The following is a 20,109-nucleotide window of genomic DNA, read 5'->3' on the forward strand; positions in this document are numbered from 1 at the left end:
GGTTCACAACCGACACCGTGTCACCTGCAAGGTGGCCGGTGTAGGATCCCGCCCGCCCGCAGCCCGGTCCTTGTGGGGCAGACAGGCATCGGCGACCATCTTGCATGGCCACCTTGCATTGGCAGGTGACACAGTGCGGAATAGGAGCCTGGGCGTGCAGGGGGTGACACCAGGAAACACTGCTTCACGCAAAGGGGAGCGGAAACCTGGAATTCTAACCCCCACCCCAACACCCGAGAGAGGCTGGGGCTCAATTGAAAATTAGCTGAGACTGAGAGGTATTTCTTGGTAAGAGATTTAAAGGGTATATGGAACCAAGGTGGCTAAATGCAGTCGAGAGACAGATCAACCGTGATTTTTTTTTCCACACGGCGAGTAGTTAGGGTCTGGAATGCCTCGCCCGTTAGTGTGGTGGAGGCAGGTTCAATCGCGGCTTTCGGAAGGGAATTGGGCGAGCAGCTGAAGGGAAAATAAAACTCAGGGTGACGGGGAAAAGGCAGGGGAGGAGGGCTAGGTGAGTTCCTCTCGCAGGGAGCTGGCACAATCACGATGGGCCGAATGGCCTCCTTCTGTGCTGTAGCCATGCTATGGCGGTACGGTCCACTTGACTGGCGGAGCAGGGCTTGAGGGGCCGAATGGCCTCCTCCTTCCCCTCTGTGCCGATGTAAAGGGCAGGGCCTGGCGATTGGGTTGCACTGTGAGGTTTGCCAGTCACTCTCCGAGTGATTGTGCAACAGAACCTTCCAGGAAAGGGTCTGGTTTCTTTACCTGGAACCTGGAACGAATGCTGTAATCGGCAACCCAGTCCTCTGGCAACTTCCGCGACGCATTCCATCGCGTCACAGGCATGGAGAGCGGAGGTGGAAATGTGTAACTCGCTGAACGCAGGATATTGTAAATTCCAAATTGCCACAAGCGAACATTTCAAAGCATTTGACAAAGTGAAATGCCGGCGAATCATTTCCCAGTCACGGCCAGGAGATGGCATCATAGACATTCTGTGACAAGATGGTTGTCCCCGATTCCCAACTGAGAGAAGCAGTGGCTGGTGATCTCCCTGAAATCTCGTTCACAAGGATCTCTAATCGCTCTCGTTCTCTCTTCACCCCACCCCACCCCCCCACCCCCGTACGTCTGTCGAGTTCCACACTTCTGCTGGTTCTGTTCGCAGGCTGTGTCCCGTCAGGTGGTTGTGGCTGAAACCCTACTCCGGAGGCTCGAGCACACCGACTGAGACTGACACTTGTGTGCGGCACTGAGGGAGAGCTGCGCTGTCAGATGTGCCTCCTGTCTGCTGAGACTTTAAACTGAGGACCCCTCTCGAGTAAGCGACCCTATGGCACTCTTTTGAAGAGGAGCAGGCAACATTTATCCCTCAATCAACACCACCAAAGCCTAGATGGTCTGGCCACGATCACACTGCTGATTGTGGGATCTTGCTGTGTGCAAATGGGCTGTTGTGACTCCCACATTACAACCATAGCTACACTTCAAAAACTGGTTGAATGCGCTTTGTGATGTCCTAAGGTTATGAGAAGTGCTTTTAGTTAAATTCATTCTTGGGATGTGAACATCACTGACAAGCCCTTGAGAAGGTGCTGGGAACTGCCTTCTTGCTCAGCCAGCATTTATTGCCCATTCCTAATTGCCCCTTGAGAAGGTGGTGGGTAAGCTGCCTTCTTGAGCCGCTGCAGTCCATGTGGTGTAGGTACACCCACAGTGCTGTTAGGGAGGGAGTTCCAGGATTTTGACCCAGCGACAGTGAAGGAACGGCAATATATTTCCAAGACAGGATAGAAAGTGGCTTGGAGGGGAACTTCCAGGTGGTGGTATTCCCATCTATCTGCTGCCCTTGTCCTTCTAGATGGTAGATGTCGTGGGTTTGGAAAGTGCTGTTGAAGGAGCCTTGGTGAGTTGCTGCAGTGCATCTTGTAGATGGTACACACACTGCTGCTACTGTGCGTCAGTGGTGGAGGGAGTGAATGTTTAAGGTGGTGGATGGGGTACCAATCAAGCGGGCTGCTTTGTCCTGGATGATGTCTAGTTTTTTTGAGCGTTGTTGTGACTGCACTCATCCAGGCAAGTGGACTGTATTCCATCACACTCCTGACGTGTGCCTTGTAGATATAAGCATGGCGATGATTGCATGGCGAGCTGGGGGGGTCCCACTATAATGCTGGGGGGTCCCACTGTAATGCTGGTGGGACCACTGGAGGTTAGTGTCTGTTCTCAGGTCTTCTGCACTTATGGGGCTAGACCCAGCTCTCTTACTCTGGCAGGAGGATCAAAGATTTAAACCATGTACAGTTGCCTCTCCGGCACTATCTGGCCCCAGGCCAAGTTATGCCCACAGGTAAAAAAGAGGAATTTCGTTTTTTCTCAAGGTTGGTGTTTCGATTTTTCTTTCGAGAAACTTCCTCTCCCCTCGACTTCCTGGTGATTTCAGGAAACCATAAAAACCTCAATTCCCCAGACTGTCGTAATCAAGCAGGCGAAGATCGATACCCTACCCACCATCTTACAGGGAACACCACAACCCTAAAGTTCCCCTCCAAGCCACACACCATCCTGACTTGGAACTACATCATTGTGCCTTCTTCGGTAACGCTCTGCATCTTAACGACAATGTGGGAGCACCTTCAACACAGGAGGTAAAGAGAAAGGCCCCCCCCACCCCCCACCATTTTACCTGGGGCAATTAGGGATGGGCAACAAAGACCAGCCTTACCAATGACTTCGAAATCCCGAGGACTTATTTTTAACTGTTAGCCAGCGGCAACGCTTTTTACCATCAAGGGCAATTGAAAATGTCCGAGTGTTTACCATCAAAGGAAAAGCAGCTATTAATTCCAGTCGGGAATACAGGGGAAGTTTTGTCATCAGGAATGTGGTAAGCAGGTGAGAAATAGCGTCGCTGCATTCCCAGAGTGAAGAAACAGTAAAAACTGGGAAATAGGAATATTGGTCTGAACTGGTCTTGAATACCTTAAACTGAAACGCCAGTAAAAACTGGGAAATGAGAACATAAGGAATAGGAGCAGGAGTAGACCATTCGGCCCCTCGAGCCTGCTCCGCCATTTAATAAGATCAAGGCTGATCTTCTTGTGTTTGGATTTCCACATTCCCATCTCTCCCCGATAACCTTTGATTCCCTTGCCTAACAAGAATCTATCTACCTCTGCCTTAAAAATATTCAATGACCCCACCTCCACCACCTTCTAAGGCAGAGAGTTCCAAAGTCACCCAACCCTCTGAGAGAGAAAAATTCTCCTCATCTCTGACCTAAAAGGGCAACCCCTAATTTTAAAACAATGCCCCTTAGTTCTGGACTCACCCACAAGAGGAAACTTCCTTTCCATGTCCATCTTCTCAAGGCCATTCAGGATCTTATATACTTCAATCAAGTCACCCCTCACTCTTCTAAACTCCAGTGGAAACAAACCCAGTCTGTCCAACCTTTCCTCATAAGACAACCCACTCACTCCAGGTATCAGGATACTGGTCTGAACTGTTTTTCCCTCCTGGGTTTAAGGGAAGGCTGGATAAATACATTGCAGGGCGGAAAGATCGAAGGATGCATCGGTGTAATGCAGTGAAGGGGCCTGGGAGGAGACCCGTGTGGGGCAAAAACATCAGCCAGTGGGGCCAAATGGCCAGTTTCAGGGCTGTAAATTCTACGTCAACACAAAGAACCTCTCCTTTGACTGTCCCAGTTGGTCATTAGGACTGCTGCAGCCAACCTCCTGCGGGGGATTAATTGGGGATTAATAACCCCATTCACACGTGCAATTTGCCAATCCAAATTTGCTCTGAAATTTCCTGCCAGTTAAAGTGTGACATAAAGAAGTGGAGTAAAGTGCCAGTAAAGTGAGGAGGAGTTCCCTAATTTAGGGGCTGTGTTTGTTTTGTCCCTGATTTTGTTAATTTAGTTTATTTGGTTGACTCGAAAAGAGTTAAAGTGAAGAAGTCACACCAATTATCCTCCAATTCGAAAAGTTAAAGTTTGGAAACATCCCAGCTGCCATTCCTTAAGGCACAACCGGTCCAGGAAATGGCAGCGCTTTGATTCTCAATATCGCCGAGACTAACTCCAACGTGCAAAGAAATAGAAAATGACAAATCCAGTCTCAGTGAGGATGAAGCTTTAAACAAAACAGCTCACAGAAAGATAAATAACTTCACTTCACGCCTTGCCTAAAGTTTGGAGCAAAAACTTTGCCCACATTTCAAACTGGCAGGAAATTTGGGCACAGGAGCAACCTGAGGACAGAACCCTCGTGACTCAGCCCGGACGTGTTCATAGGGTCGGGGTGGTGGGGGGGGGGACCATTGCTGGCCGAGAGTGAAAGGTGGAGGCAGTTCGGGTGCAGGGTGATCAATGCCCAGCGACACACTTGCGTCCGAGTTGGCGCCACTGTTTACACCTGGCACTGGTCCACGTCCTGTGGGTCTCTGGGTGCGATTACGCAGGGAATCCCCTCCCCTACAATGCTGAAATTGGAACGCAGCATGCATCAAGGGGAATGTTCACCTCACGATCATTTTGTTGGCGAGCAGCAATTACGGGATTTTACAGCAGGGAGAGAGGCCATTTGGCCCATTGGGGCTATGCTGGCTCTCTGAAAGAGTTCTCCACCGACTCCCATTTCCCCCGGACTCTTTTAGATTTTTCTATTTGCAAACATTTGTCTGCCTCCTATTTCAAAGCCGTTATGTTCCTGTTTTTTGCTGATGTGGAGCTTCAAGTGGACTAATCCATGCTCAAAAGTCCTTTCAGGAGAAGACAATCCATAAAAACATTGAGAGGTCGCAAACAGGCGGAGACCCCCCCAAACCTCCTGACCCTATCCAGATTCGAGCAGGAGACCTTGGAGCTGGGGAGGTGCCACCACCTCGGTCACCCGGCCGCGGAGAGGCTGGGGTGTCAGACGAGGGTAAGGGTGCAGTGCACAGAGGTGAGAGTTTCGGATGGTGCAAACATTCTCGTGTAGTCTCATCATTGATGGGAGCCTCAAAACTGGATTCCCCATTGATCATTGAAAGATGATGACACCATGATGCAGATCTCCATTGTCTCACCAGGGTGCCTGGCATGCACAGTGACAGAGTGATGACTTTAACTAATGACATGTCCCTGTTCTCCCTCAGATTCGCCAGCACCCACTCAATCGCAGGACCCCGAAGGGCCGTCCCTAATGCCAGAGGACCACCAGGCTTCACATGCACCAGCATCACACCCACTCTCTGAAGCAGGCACCAGCGCAGATACCAGCACCTCGGTGGGCATTAGATTGGCAGTTAATATCTTGGTGCACGTTGCTGAGGTCGTTTCACACTCACTTGAGGTGCAGGCGGAGGCAGAGAGTGCCCAGGGAGCTAGCAGTCGGAGGACTGCTGGAGACCAGGATGATGCTGAGTCGAAGGCTAATGATGAGCCTGTGGAGTTGTCCATTAGGTGGCAGATGCTGGATGTCCAGCGATATGCACGGGAGGATCTGGTGAGATCCATGAGGGTATGTGTGCCATGGTCTCCATAGTGGAGGAGTCCATGCGGAGCGTGAGCACTGCATTGTCCCTCATGACTGAGCGCACTGCCTCCTCCATTGAGAGAGCGGCGACTCTGTGGCGAGGCTGCTCCAGGGACAGAATCAGGGGCTCCTGGGGTTGCGCTCATACCTGCAAGTCCTCACAAAGGCAATGACCTCAGGTGGTCAGTGCCAGTCTGGGAGATGGATGAGGCACCCAGTATCCCAGCTGGGTACCCGTCCATCAATAGTGAGCAGGGAGGTCCAGAGTGACCTCACATTGGTGCACAAGCTGCTTGTCATCTCTGTGGGCTCCTCTCAGGGCGCTCTGGATGACGGCAGCAGCTCCTCTGCCCCTCCGCCAGTGACTGTCACATCTGATGAGGCTGCAGTGACTGAGGAGATGCCAGGCGTGGCACTGGCCACTCTTTCCCAGGCGGGACCAGCACAGGCTCCACTGGCCAGAGGATGACTGCCAAGATCATCAAGGCTAACAAGACAGCAGAGTCAGCAGCTGTTTCCAATGCCTGTGCCAGTCAGGGGGGCACCAAGACACAGCACTCGCAAACGTACGTTGAAGGCCCCATGAGCACAAGAGGGACAGGTCACAGGTGATTTTCTGTTCAGTTATGTTTGCTTTATCTAGACTGGTCTGGGAATGAAGACCAGAGAAGGTTATGTAAATTGTTTGGAATTGTCAAAATGAGATAAATTTTGCTTTTATCATAGTGGCCTGAGTATGCTTCACCTTTGTATTTTATTGGTGCAGGGTGCACCAGTATGTAATGCTGGATGTGAGTGGCTCTAAACTTCATTGCACAGGCACTGAGTGGACTTTGGATTCAAATGAAAGGGTCATTTCAGACATCCGGGATGGAGGCGGCAGCCCTGGCATGAGGTGGAAGCAGATCTTGGGCAGCCCAGCTGAAGGAGCGTTGGATCAAGGCGTCCCTGGTGTCCCTGCCTCCCTGGAGGTTACCTAGGCCTGCCTCCACACCCTCAGCATTCTCCTCACCGTGCTCCTCTTCTGACTCACTATTGGATTCATCATCTGTGGCCTGTGGAGCTGCATCAAGATCCTCCTCCTCCAGTGGGTTCCCCCCTTGCCAGTGCCAGATTGTGGAGAGCGCAGCATGCGACCACGATCAGTGACACCCACTCTGGGGGTTATTGTGGTGCACCCCCTGAATGGTTCAGGCATCGGAAGCGCATCTTGAGAAGACCTATGGTCCTCTCTACCACCGTCCTTGTGGAGACCTGACTCGTATTGTAACGCTTCTCTGCCGCTGTTCTTTGGTGGCGGAGAAGCGACATGAGCAACCTCTTCAATGGATAGCCCTTGTCACCCAGCAGCCATCCATCCAGTCGGGCTGGAGCACTGAAGAGTCTCAGCACCTGGGCGTGTCTCAGGATGTAAGCGTCATGTGAACTGCCTGGGTACCTTACACAGACTTGCTGAATCTGCATCCTGTGATCACACACTATCTGCACGTTCATGGAGTGAAATCCCTTCCTGTTGACGAAGACACCCGGCTCACCCACTGGCGCCTTAATGGCCACATGTGTGCAGTCTATAGCACCATGGACACGGGGAACCCAGCAATGGCAGCAAAGCCTCTGGCTCGCTCAGCCTGGCTGGCCTCGTCCATATGGTAAATAATAAAGGTCAGTAGCAGCCCGATCAGAGCTTCTGTCTCCAGCTTGACTGTGGACAGCAGATTGGGAGACTCCATACAGATCCCCCACTGACCCCTGGAAAGAGCCGGAGGCATAGATGTTGAGGGCCACTGTGACCTTCAGAGCCACTGGCATTGGACGTCCACCCACACAGTTGGAGCTGATCTCATCATCAATCATCTGACAAATGGAGGTCACTGTCTCCCTAGAGAGACAGAGCCCCCTTCAGCATTGCACCTCGGTCATATTGAGGTAGCTGCATCACCGCCTGTAAACCCTGGCAGCAGGATAGTGGCGTCTTCTGCAGCCCCTTCCGCCTTGAACTACCTGCTGACCCTGCACTCCTCGTGCCTGCGCCTCTCCTCCCACAGGTAGCTCCCCACTTCTGGCTCTCTCTCCCTCCTCAGAGGAGGTGCCTCCAGCAGAAAGCACAATCCCCATTACCAAGGTCGCGGATGGCTGTCTGATACCTGGAATGGTCGACATGATCAAAATCCTCCGGGGGCCTTGGAGACACCAATGAGTCCTGAAATGAAGCCGGGAAATGCTAAGAATGAAGCTCAGAACTGAGATGAAGCTGTCAAGGTCAAATAAGCAACCAGCAGCAAATATCTCCTAAACTCCTCGTTACTCACACTGGCAATGCTGTTGACCCTTTTTATCCCGCCCTTGGATGAGGTTTTGCAAAATGTGGGCTGCCCCGCCTGCCTGTTTTGCCCGTGCGACGAGCGTGAAATCGCACGAGCAACGTAAGATCAGCTTCAGTTGGGTTTTTAATGGCCTTAAGTGACCTCTTCATTGATGGCGGGTGCGGCTCTGACTCCGCGTGCGCCCGCCGACCTGAAGATTGCGCACATGTGGGATGATCTTGGGACGCTCGCCCGACATCTTGTGGCAGTATTTTCCGCCCGATCGGGTCGGGCACGCGCCCGCTTGCCAGGCCGTAAAACTCTGCCCCGAGTTTTTAGGGCTGTTGGTTGAGGGGTAAATATTGACCGGGGTGTCGGGGGAGAAGTGCCCTGCTCCTCATCAAAATAGGGCCGCGGGATCTTATCCCACCCACCCAAAGGGGGCAGATGGAGCCTCGGCTGAACCGTCACATCCGAAAGGCAGCACCCCTGACAGTGTAGCACCCCCTCAATGCTGCCCCTGACATGTCAACTTTGGATATAGTGCCTTCGGTGTGGGGCTGGAACCCACAATCAGACCAGAGAAGCTACCAACATAATAGGAAGAAGCACATAGCTGTCACCAGACTGATTACTCTCAATGTGGCGGTGAGGGGGGGAGGGAGGGGTCACACAAGACCCATAGCCCGGGTGGTTTTGCGGTAAGTAAGCGAGAGAGGAATTACTGGCAGGCCCCTGTATGTTGTGCATCGTTGGGAGTAGGGCCTCATCAGCCCTTTGCAAGCCAGATATTTCCTGAGGTTGTGCCACGTTTTTAAGACAGTCAAAACTGGTTCGGGAGGAATCTGCTTTCCAGGAAGCCTTTGTTTGTTTCCCAGCTGAGAGGATGAGGGATGACTCGGTTGTGCGAACTGGAGGATTTTTATTTCCCCTTTACGTGGTTGAAGAATCCAGCCTGCGATGGGGGTTTTTTTTTTCTCCCTTGCAAAAACGGATGCGAGACAAATTCCTCTCGGAGAGTGACAGCAGAGACTGAAGGAAGGAAGATGCCGCTTCCTACAACTCGATCCCGAATCAGCTCAGCTCTTTTTATAGGTTTTTCCACAAGCTTTTGACAGGAAGACAATCATTGGATATTGTTTTTCTCCCAAAAGATGTGGAAGTAAGCAGCCTGGGCCCTCCATGAGAACTAAAAGCGTAAATTCATTCAGCTGTGTTGTAAACACTCTTGTTTACCCAGATACCGTTAACCCTTTAGAGTCAGGATTTCCGCTATGACTTTACAGTGTTTACTCTCTGGGTCCTAGGGGAATCGGAGCAATGTAGCCCCATTCCCACTCTTGGAACATGCTGATTCCTCTTCAGGAACCATCTGTTTAGTCAATGGAAATGCTCAAAATCGTTTTGATGGACTGCAAGATGCAAAATGGTTAAGAACATTGGAACAATAGAGTTAGATGCGACCCTAAAGGTAAAACAGAAGCACTAAGTGATCAATTTTCCAGCATATTTACCAGAGAAGATTTAACCCACCTACCCAGCTTATATAGTGACCACTTACCAGACATACTAAACTTCATTATAAGTTTCAAAATTACTGCATGAAATAAACCCACATAACGCTCTGAGTCCAGATGAGATCCCTCTTAAAGTTAGCATCTAATGAACTGGCTCAAATATTGACCAATCTCTTTCAAGAGTCACTCAACACCGGCTACTTACCAGTCGAGGCAAGCTGGCATTTCTGGCATATTCAAAAAAAGGGGATAAAAGTCAACCAGAAATCTACAGGGCGGAATCTATCAGCAGCGTCATTTGCAAATTGCTTGAACATATTATTCATTCTCGTGTCATGAGGCATTTTGAAGCTCACAATATCCTAGTCAGTCAGGTTTTCAGTCGAAAAGATCTACCTAAGCACAGCTTTTACACACTGTTGCTGAGCTAGCTTCAAGTCTCGAAAAAGATAGAACTACTCACATGGCAATAGTGAATTTCCCAAAAGCCTTCAACAAAGTTCCTCATGAAAAGCTCTTGTTCAAACTTCACTATTATGGAATCAGGGGGATATTATTAAATTGGATCCAGCACTTCCTAACCAACAGTTAAAAGCAAAATACTGCTGGAAATCTGAAATAAAAACAAAATGCTGGAAAAACTCAACAGATCTGGTAGAATCTGCCAGAGAGAAACAGAGTTAATGTTTCGAGTCCAATATGACTTCTTCGGAGTGGTGTGTGATGGGAATCATCCTCTTCTAGAGATGTTCTCTCTGGAGTGCCCCAGGGATCTGTGATGGGATCTTTACTCTTCTTGACATAAACGGCCTTCACAACATGTTAAAAAACAGGGGGTGCAGCTATTTGTAGATGACTGCATGGTGTACACATCAGGATTATATCAATTCACTGCAAGACAAACTTCTGGAATTGCAAAAAATTGGTAGGACCAATGGGAGATGGCATTTAATGCCAAAAAATGCGACATCATGTGTGTCAGCAATGAAAAGGATTCACCAACAAGTTCTGTAAACAAATTCACCAGCGAGTGGATACACGACCATATCTGGGGGTTTATCTTAAAAACAATCTCCAACCAGGGTTCCAGGTTCAGTGGATAACCCAAAGCAAACAGGGTACTTGGATTTCTGAGGAGGAATCTTTTAAAATAGCAAAATTACCAAACATTTGTTCACCCAGACCTGGAGTAAGCAAGTTGTGTGTGGGATCCTTATAATGTGGGAGATGTAAATGAGATCGAAACAAGCCAAAGATGTTTTATTTTTAACCTGTCCTTGGGGTATGGGTATCACTATTTATTGTCCATCCCTAATTGCCCTTGTTCAGAGGGCATTTAAGAGACAACCACATTTCTGTGGGTTAGTAGGCAGGTTTCCTTCCCGAAAGGGAGAAGGACATTAGTGAACCAGATGGGTTTTTACAACAATCAGCAATGGTTATATCAGACTTTTAATTCCAGATTTTAATTGAATTCAAATTTCACCATCCGCAGAGTCATCTGTGGTGGGGTTTGAACCCAGGTCCCCAGAGCGTTAGCCTGGGCCTCTGGAATATTAGTCCGTTTTTACTGCCCATATAAATGTTGGTGGAATGCGGTATTAATCTTTGATGCTGACACAAGCAGAAGATAAGGAGTAAGAGCAGGAGTTGGTCCAAAGGCCCATCAAGCCCCCCTGTAGCACCCAATAGGTTCATGGCTGCACCTTTACATCAGTTCCGCCTTCTTGCATTATCCCCAAACCCTCTTATTGCTTCCAAATATCTATTGACCGCTGTCTTGAATACACTCAACAACTGAGCATCCACATCTCTCTGGGGTAGAGAATTCCAAATATTCACAACCCTCTGAGTGAAGAGATTTCCCCTCACCTCAGTGAGTATTTTCCAGCCCCTTATCCTGAGACTGTGTCCCCCCCAACACCAGTCCTCCAGCCAGGGGTTTTCCCCACTCAGCATTTAACCTGTAAAGCCCTCTAAGAATGTTATACATTCCCCTCATGTTGACATTGGCTGAGTTTAGGGATACAGGAAGAGAGCAGAGTATTTATCTCTATGGGTTGGATTTGACACTCTCCTGCCAGTGGGTTTGAAAGTGGGCAGGATGAGGAGGGGCTTCTAGAATCGACAGGTGACTCACCTACCCCACCCCACCAACCCTGAATTTAACAGGGTCAGAGGGGGGGCAGTGGAGGCATTGGGAAGCCCACTCACCCTGGGGCCTATTGAGGCCCTCAGAGCAGAAGGAGGCCCAGGGCCATGGAGGAAACCTGGCAGCGGCTTTAACTGCGCAAGGAGTGGGGGGACCTCCTTTGTGTGTCCCCTGTGCCCATTGAAGGCACACATACCCCTCCCTCACACCCCCATCCCTAGATCACACTTCTCCCTTTGCCCACCCCGGCCTCTCAAACCTGCTCCCCCCACCCCACCTACCCACCCTTCACTGGGGCCTGCCAACCTGACCCCTGCGAAATACCCCCAATTACCTTGGTGTCCGTCTCCACTGATGACCTCCATTGGGGACTGCATGTAGTCCCAGCAGTGGCCACCACTCCCACATGGCGCTGCTGAGACCACAGAGCTGCTGACCATCTGACTGGCTGGTTGCTCTCCAGGGCGAGACTTCCTACCCCGGAGGGGCCAATTCCACCCCCCACCTCCAGCCTATTCATGGTGAATTGGCCATTAAATGACAGGGGGGCAGCCATTTTTCCTGTGGGCGGGCCCTCCACTGACCTCTGACGCAGACAGGATGACAGGACATTGTCTTTCAGGATGACAGCATTCGTCCTTCCAATGCTGCCCTCCGTCAATGCCCTTGCTGCCTCTCAACCACCCCAGGCTGCTGCCACCCATGAAGAGGTGGCACAGCCTGAACCTGGGCCCTCAAAGCCCAGAGATTCTTGAGCGTACCTTGGAAGACCATCTGCAGCCTTCCACTAGCCTCACTGGCACAGCATTGCATAGAAGCAGAAGTACAGTCCAAGTCACACAAAAGACAGGCACCTAAGGGCATCCCATGTGAGTGAAGAGTTCACTCTTGTTTGCAAAGGCCCCACCCTCAGCACCCCCAGCCCGATCTGCCCAGGCAATGGTGCCATTGTTTCGGAAGGCTGATAGTTTGCTCTGTGGCATTCCAGCTGGCAGCCATGGTTACTGTGCCCTCCGCCTGGCAGAGCGGACTAGCCAGCTCCAGAGCGAGCAGCCCTTGTCACCAAGCAGCTGCTCCCTGGTTCTCCGCGCTGGGTCCAAAGCTGAGTTGGGGGAGGGGGGTTGGCAGGGGTGGGCTGTGGCTGACTGGCGCAGGATGAAGGTGTCGTGATTTCTGCCAGGATAGCGGGAATTCGCCGATGTGACATTTTGTGCGTGGTCACACACCAACATGTGTTTGGCTAACCCAGTGCAAGCCCCTGTTGACATGTGGGGCCAGCACTGTGTGCGGCCAATGACTCCCTGCACCATCGGGAATCCCGCTCCCTCTGCTTCTCTCTGCCAAGAGGGAAAGTGATGAAGATCCCTCCTCCGGGCATGCAGGGCCTCTGCCAATTTCCTGATGCGGCGATGTTTGGCAAACTGCGATGCACTGGCAAAGTCCCCTGCTCCCTTCTAGAAGGATCGACTGGTGTAGAAATTGGGGGTGATGGTGATAGCCATCGACAGTGCTGTCCTTACCCTGGTGTGCTGCTGACCCTGTTGGAGGAGGTGGCACATTTCAGTGAGCAACTCCTCAGTGAAAGAAGCCTCCGCCTGGCTCTCTGCCCAAGAATACATAATGAGGCTTGGCTGAGAGCCCAGACATCCACTAGAGCACTTGCATTTATATAGCACCTTTCACAGCTTCAGGGCGTCCCAAAGCACTTTGCGCCCAATGAAACACTTTCGAAGGTGCAGTCACCATGGCAGTGTAGGAAAGGTGTGGCTGCCAATTTGTGCACAGCACGATCCCACAGACAGCAATGAGGTAGTGACCAATCTGTTCTGGTGATGTTCGAGGTGTGAATATTGACCAGGACTCCGGGGAGAACTCTCCTGCTCTGCTTGGAAAGAGCGCCATGGGATTTTTATTTAACCTCCACCCGTGAGGGCAGACGAGGCCTCGGTTTAACCTCTAATCGGAACGACAGTGCGGTTCACCATACCACTGGAGTGACCGTCTGCATGTCTACACTCAAGTCCCTGGAGTGGATTTGTGAGCCTGTGGCATTCAGACCCCGAGATGAGATTGCTACTAACGGAGACACAGCTCACGCTGACTGAGTTACAGACTGCCCAAAACCAAAAGCTCGGTCTGCGGTAAAGACGAGTTTTATTGGGACAAATATTACTTTCAGGAGCAAGGTGAATTGGCAACAGAGCTAGTGAACACAAGCCACCTGACTGCCTCGCAGGCAAGATAGTCCGTGCTTGTTTAAAGTCAGCGTTTCACTTTCTGGAAGACGAGTTTGCACTTGTTCATCTGTACCCGAAGCTCTCTAATTACTGTGGAGCCAGCTCCAGTTCAAAGCTGAAACTGTTGGTGTTTTCCTCCATGTCCCTGTTTAAACCCCCGAGGCCACTTTGCAACAACGGAGCCTGTGCAGGATGCACACGGGTTCCAAAGCAGCCAATGGGGCTCTCACCCGGAACCGGTGACATCAATAACTCTGCCGCCTGGGCGCAATCGCCCCCTCAAACCAATTTTGCGGCTCAATCCAATACCCTTCCCGGCAGAGGGACAGGTGGCCCTTCAGCCCCTCGAGCCTGTCCCGATATTCAATCGGATCATGGTTGTTCCAGGCCTGGACTCCATTTGCCCATCGATGCTCCACATTGTGCTGAGCTCCCCTACCAGAGGAAATAAATTCTCTCCAGCCCATGGTCGGTCTTTGGAACCGGGAACATGTCCACTTTACTTCAAAATGTCCTGTGTCTCCATGTGCACGCCACACCTTTATATATAACACATGCTGACTTTACACTAATTACAGAAATAATTACAATAACGCTTTTACATCTATATAGTGCCTTAGTGTCAAGCACGACTTATTTGGTAACTCACCCCTGACTCAGAACGTTGTGGGCTTGGGTATAAAAACCGAGGCTGACGCTCTGGTGCAGCACTGAGGGAGTGCTGCATTGCTGCACTTACCTTTCAGATGCTTCGTAAAACCCTCTCGGATGGATGTAAAAGATCCCACGGCACTATTTCAAAGAAGAGCAGGCGGGAGTAACCCAGGCACCCTGACCAATATCCATTCCTCAATCAACACCAATATAGAATCTATCTATTCGAAGATAGATCACCTGATCATTATCACATTGCTGTTTGTGGGAGCTTGCTGTGCACAAACTGGCTGTCGCGTGTCCTACATTACAATGGGCAACGTGTGACTGCCTGAGCTGTTTCGCTGAGGGGTGAATATTGTCCAGGCCACCGGGGAGAACACAGCTGAGCCTCTTTGAGATGGTACCACTGGATATTTACTACGTCCGGCTGGGAGGGCCAGGCAAAGTCCTGGTTCAACAAAAGACATGATTAGACCACAGCGGCACTAATGCTGACAATTCTGATCAGCATTTCATTAGAAAAAAATAGCTACAGAGGCACTGGAGAGGGTGCGGAAGTGATTTCCAAGGGGGTATCAGGAGAGGATGAATGAGCTGGGCCTCTTTTCCCTTGAAGAGAGAAAGCTGAGGGCTGGTTTAATAGAGATCTCTAAACGCATGACGGGTTTTGAAAGGGTGTTGTGGGGACCCGTCTCCTTGCCTTGCCTACGTTTACAGAGTGGGGTCCCTCAAGGTATATAAAACCAATTATCTCTCTCTCACGGAGGGAGATCCTTTGCGGACTGTGGCTAATTACCTTTACCTAGTTCTCACAGGAACAAGACCTCAAAGTAACTCCATTGGCTGTAAAGTGCCTCGCGACTTTCTGAGGTGGTGGCAGGTGCTATATAAATGCAAGTCTTTTCTTTAAAGCTGGATTGCCCAGACCCTACCCCGCACACCAAGCCCTGTTCACCTATTTTAGCCCTGTCCGCAATGGCTGGGCTTTAGCCCCTCTGTCACCCAGTGCCTGCGTTTTAAAAATCCTCATTAGTGACCCAAGTCACGGAGCCACTTTCCTGAGCACTGTCAGGCAGGAGGATCACCTGCTCCCTGTGCAGGCTGGACTGCGGTGAGCACATTGCCTGTGATTTCCCAATCGTTTATATGTGGAAAGAAATGGGTTTTTTTTTTTGCAGAGATTCCATGCTTGCACTTGCTGTGAGCTCCAGCGATTTGCAAGACACTCCCCGCTGACTGATGGATAGAGGGCAGCTGTTTGATCTTGGCAGAGTTCAGAAATAAATGATGCCTTTCATGGATTGAAGCTTATTGAAAGCCAAGCTCGCTCACACTTGGGCCCACAGTCTCCGGCTCCTGGTGTCAATAAGTCCAATCGCAATTGAAGGGATATTCAGCGCTCAACATTCACTCCCTCCTCCACCGACGCACAGTGTGTACCATCTACAAGATGCACTGCAGCAACTCACCAAGGCTCCTTCGACAGCACCTTCCAAACCCACCACCACTACCATCTAGAAGGACAAGGGCAGCGGATAGATGGGAACACCACCACCTGGAAGTTCCCCGCCAAACCACTCACCATCCTGACTTGGAAATATATCACCGTTCCTTCACTGTCGCTGGGTCTCCCCTTCCTAACAGCACTGTGGGTGTACCTACTGCACGTGGACTGCAGAGGTTTAGGAAGGAGGCTCGCCACCTCTTTCTCAAGGGCAATTAGGAATGGGCAATAAAAATGCTGGCCCAGCCAGTGATGCCCACCAAAGAATATTTTTAAAAATCAACAGGACTCGCAAATCACGAGCTTTCCATCATCATCACTCCAGCTTTCTTCTACTGCTCTAAAAGGAAGAACGTTATATGGCATCTCTCACATTAGTAAACACTAACACAAGCAACATTTCTGTACAGTCAGTTTATGTACAGCATTGTTCTACATACGAACAGCAATGTGATAATGACCAAATCATTCCTTTATCTCGGTGACATTACTTGAGGGATAAGTCTCGACAAGAACACTGGCGATATCTTCCCTTACTCGTCTTCGAATAGTACCTTGGGATCTTTACATCCACCTGAGAGGGGGCAGGTTTCATGTCTCCAATGCAAAATGGCATTCAAGATGACACCTGGAGTGTCGGCCTAGAATTTGCGCTCGAGACTCTGGGGGACGCGAGTGTGCAGCCACACTGAGCCACCAGGAAAACATTTGTCAGGCCGATCGTACATTTGTTACAGATGTAGATCGCTTCCTATTGTTAAAGCAGGTTACATGGATTTCAGTTTGTGCGTCCCTGCCGGGGCTAATGTCTATCTCCTGAAGCAGGCTCTCCGCAGCTCATGAAGCAACTTTGGCCCATTGACCAGAATCGGCAGAGACCCTGCATAGAAGGGCTGGCTTGCTGTCAAGGAAGCCAACGCAGCTGTAAAAGTACCGCCTGCATCCACACAGAATATGTGAAGCACAAAAAACCTGTGCTGGCTGTTTGATGATAGGAGCCTTGTCCTTACTTTGGCCTGAAGGCAATATCTGAGTGAGTGTTATCTATAAAAGCCACAATGCAGGTGGTGTCTTAAGCAAGCAGCGTGTAGCCATTGGGATCGTGGGATATAAGCCAAGCAACGAAGTTGTTGGCAAACAAATAGACCACACGGGCTCTTTGTGCAGGCTTGATTAACCAGTTAAAGGCACATCAGCCAAACAACAGTGATACTTTCTGATGTTAACATAGAGGCAGCAAGAGGAGAGAACGAGGAATTAAATAAGTCCATGAAGACATTGCACTTCTCTATATAACATCTTAATATGTTCGAAAGCATCCCACAGACACAAATTGCTCAGGAGTGCAGCCACCATTGTTCAGTACAGCAGCCCTTTTGTACACAGAAGGATCCCACAAAATAAATGGCCAGTTATGCTGCGCTTTATACTGGCTGAGTGAGGGGTGTTGCATGAGAGCACACTTGGCCTTTTGCAATTCGAATCTTTAGCCTCCACCCAATTGGACAGACAGCTCCCTGACTTCACGTTTCACTTTCGACACTGCAGCACTCCCTCACATTAAAACCACAGCCTCCTAGCTCAGTTCTCTCAGCTGAGCGACACTGGCCAACTGTGGGCTGAGGAGACTTCAATTTTCAGGAATAGGGAAGGGCAAGCCACAAATCTCAACCATAATGAGAACTTATCAATGAATAGTCGGTTCATTGTTAAAGGTACTGAATTCAACCAGACCTGAATCTCAAACAATGGCTTGACCTCACCGAGTGGAAGTCAGTAGAACTCCGAATCTGCTATCTTGGTGTGTGACCCCTGCAGTGTGACTCACTCTCTTTGTCATCCTGTTTATTTCACAGGGGAAAAAAAAATCCAATTGTTATACCCTGAAAACCAAGCCGAGTTTTTACATTTAAAAAAATAGGCATCAGCCCGATCGGTTCGGCTGGGGTTCTTGTTACCGAGAATGTGTGAGAGAGCCAGTGTGGTTTTTCTACTTCCTGATGTGACATTGAACAATATTCAGGAAGGCCCCCGGTCTTCACCTTGGCCCTCAAGCAAGTTCACTAATTCCAGTTGGGGCTTGCAGTAAGAGAGAACAAACTTGCATTTAAATAGCGCCTTTCACAACCTCATACGGCACTTTCCAGCCAATGGTGTAATATAGAAATTGTAGCCGTGTAGGAAATACAAAACCAATTCAAACACAGCAAGGTCCAGCAAACAGTACTGACTAGATAGTCTACTTCAGTGACATTGGTTGAAGGATACATATTGATTCAAGGCTAGAGAGAACTTTCCAGCTCTTCTTCAATATAGCCTTAGGATCTTTTATTTGTACCTGAGAGGGCAGATAGTGTCTTAGTTTAATACCTCATCTAGAAGACAGCACATTGTGACAGTGCAGCACACCCTCAAGCACTGCGTCGGAGTGTCAACCTAGCACCTGAGCACAAAGGATCAGGCTGAAGCATTTGCAACCACCTTCAGTCAGAAGTGCCGAGTGGATGATCCATCTCGGCCTTGCCCTGAGGTCCCCAGCCTCACAGATGCCAGTCTTCAGCTAGTCCGATGCACTCGTGTGATATCAAGAAAGGGAGGGAAATCTGCTGCCCTTACACACCGAGATGGTTACCCCTGAAATGGCCTAGCAAGCCACTCAGTTGTGACCAACTGCTACAAAGCCTAAAAGGAATGAAACCGGGCGGATCAACAGGCATTGGACTGAGGCATTGGGAATAACAATGGCACAGGCAGCCCTGTCAACCCTGCAAAGTCCTCCTTACTAACATCTGGGCCCATTCACAACTCCTCAGACACTGAAGCAGTCTGTGTTCAAATGCAGCAAGACCTGTACAATATCCAGGCTTGGGCTGACAATTGGCAAGTAACATTCGTGCTACACAAGTGTCAGGCAATGAGCATCTCCAACAAGAGAGACTTTAAAGATCTCCCTCTGACCTTGACATTCAATGGCATTACCATCACTGAATCCCCCACTATCAACATCCTGGAGGTTACCATTGGCCAGAAACTGAACTGGACTAGCCATATAAATACTGTGGCTACAAGAGCAGGTCAGAGGCTGGGAATCCTGCAGCGAGTAACTCACCTCCTGATTCCCCAAAGCCTGTCCACCAACTACAAGGCTCAAGTCAGGAGTGTGATGGAATACTGCCCACTTGCCTGGATGAGTGCAGCTCCAACAACACTCAAGGAACTCGACACCATCTAGGACAAAGCAGTCCACTTGATTGACACCCTTCTAAACACATTCACTCACTCCACCACCGATGCACAGTAGCAGCAGTGTGTGTACCATCTACAAGATGCACTGCAGGAATTCGCCAAGGCTCCTTAGACAGCACCTTCCAAACCCACGACCACTACCATCTAGAAGGACAAGGGCAGCAGACACTTGGGAACACCGCCACCTGCAAATTCCCCTCCAAGACACACACCATCCTGACTTGGAAATATATCACCGTTCCTTCACTGTTGCTGGGTCAAAATCCTGGAACTCCCTCCCTAACAGCACTGTGGGTGTGCCTACACCACATGGACTGCAGCGGTTCAAGAAGGCAGCTCACCACCACCTTCTCAAGGGCAACTAGGAATGGGCAATAAATGCTGGGCCCAGCCAGCGACGCCCACATCCTGTGAACGAGTAAAAAGAAATAGCTATGTCCCTAACCAAGCTGTTCCACTACGGTTACAACACTGGTATCTATCAGCAAAGTGATGGAAGGTGTCGTCGGCAGTGCTATCAAACGGCACTTACACAGCAATAACCTGCTCACCGACGCTCAGATTGGGTTACATTAGGGACACTGCTCCTGATCTCATTACAGCCTCAATGGACAAAAGAGCTGAACTCCAGAGGTGAGGTGAGAGTGACTGCTCTTGACATCAAGGCAGCATTTGACCGAGTGTGGCATCAAGGAGCCCTTGAAAAATTGAAATTAACGGGAATTGGGTAAAACTCTTTATGGTCGGAGTCATACTTAGCACAAAAGAAGATGGTTGTGGCTGTTGGAGGTCAATCATCTCAGTCCCACGACATTGCTACAGGAGTTCCTCAGGGTAGTGTCCTTGGCCCAATAATATTTAATTTTTTCATCAGTGACCTTCTCTCCATCATACAGTCAAAAAGTCACTGATGATTGCACAATGTTCAGCACCATTCACAACTCTTCAGATACTGAAGCAGTTCA

Source organism: Cetorhinus maximus, chromosome 32 (assembly GCF_964194155.1).
Source record: "Cetorhinus maximus chromosome 32, sCetMax3.hap1.1, whole genome shotgun sequence".
NCBI lineage: Eukaryota > Metazoa > Chordata > Chondrichthyes > Lamniformes > Cetorhinidae > Cetorhinus > Cetorhinus maximus.